General features: G+C 48.7%; 1 protein-coding gene across 1 annotated transcript in view; it reads left to right on the forward strand.

The window, feature by feature from the left end:
* Nucleotides 1–1,131, forward strand: part of CAPN9 (calpain 9) — a 43,950-nt gene that overhangs the window by 23,344 nt on the left and 19,475 nt on the right. The gene's annotated exons all lie outside the window — the stretch shown is intronic.

Genomic DNA, 1,131 nt, shown 5'->3' on the forward strand with positions numbered 1-1,131 from the left:
ACACACACACACACACACACACACACACACACACCATCCACCCCCACACAGCCTCCCAAACCTGAGAAAGTCATTCATTTCTTCCCTCCCTGTTCCGATGGCCCTCGTGCCCTACTTCCCGTAATCCCAATGAGAAGGCCAAGTGCTCTCCCTTTCATTTCCATCTTCACTTGAACCATTTCCCACGGAGCTTTTAAAAGACATTCTTCCGGGTCTACTCAGCTACAGTTCGTTCTGTCTTATTTTGTCCATGTGGTATTTCAAAGGAGAGTGCGGTGCCCTTGGGTGGTGTAATTTGAGCAGAATCCACCCAACTCCCGGCTCGAAGGGTGAACACTGAGTGGTTTATGCTAGCCCCTGTTGCCTCGGACAATTAGAACAAAGCCAACCAGCCCGTAGCATTCACCAGGCAACATGGGCTCAGGGAATTCCCAGTTAGAAGGGAGTTGAGGACTTTTGTTGGATGACCCTCAGAAGCTCTTGCTGTTTGTGCAAATGAGGGCTCAGAAAGCCCTGGATGCTTCTGGCAGCCTTCCCGTGACTCTAAAGAAATCCAGACTGAGGAAGAAGTCAACAGAGAGAAGAGGGCAGAGCAGAGAATTACAAACCAATGTACTGATAGAGCTATGCCTAAAGCCCACTCTGCTTCTCTGAATTTTTCAGTTATGTAGGGGGGAAATCCCTTTTTATTGCTAAACTAGTGTGACTTGTGTTTTCTATTACTTGTAATGGAAAATAACCTAAGTGGTAAAACAAGAGAATTTCCTTGAGCAATTATTATTCGACTTTCCACTACTTCTCTACAGCCCTCACCTGCCATCTCTGAAGTCCTACTGTCTAACTCTGCACTTCAGCCTTTCTCTAGGGTCCTGGCCCTGATCCACTGACATACCCCAGGTTAGACGGGACACTTGGCAATGACAGAAAGAGTGACAGGCAGACGACCCACCTAGGAAATTGCGGCAGCCCCCTGCAGTGGAGCCCCGCACCCAGCTTCCTTGATGGACTGTCACCTCCCATTTGTGGACAGCATCCTCTTCCAGGGCATCAGGAGTGAGGTTGCAGATTTCTACTTTGTCAAAGTGGGCCTTGAAGTCCCTAAATGCCATCCTGCAATGAGATGCAGAGACA

This window comes from Suricata suricatta, chromosome 2 (assembly GCF_006229205.1).
Source record: "Suricata suricatta isolate VVHF042 chromosome 2, meerkat_22Aug2017_6uvM2_HiC, whole genome shotgun sequence".
Taxonomy (NCBI): Eukaryota; Metazoa; Chordata; class Mammalia; order Carnivora; family Herpestidae; genus Suricata; species Suricata suricatta.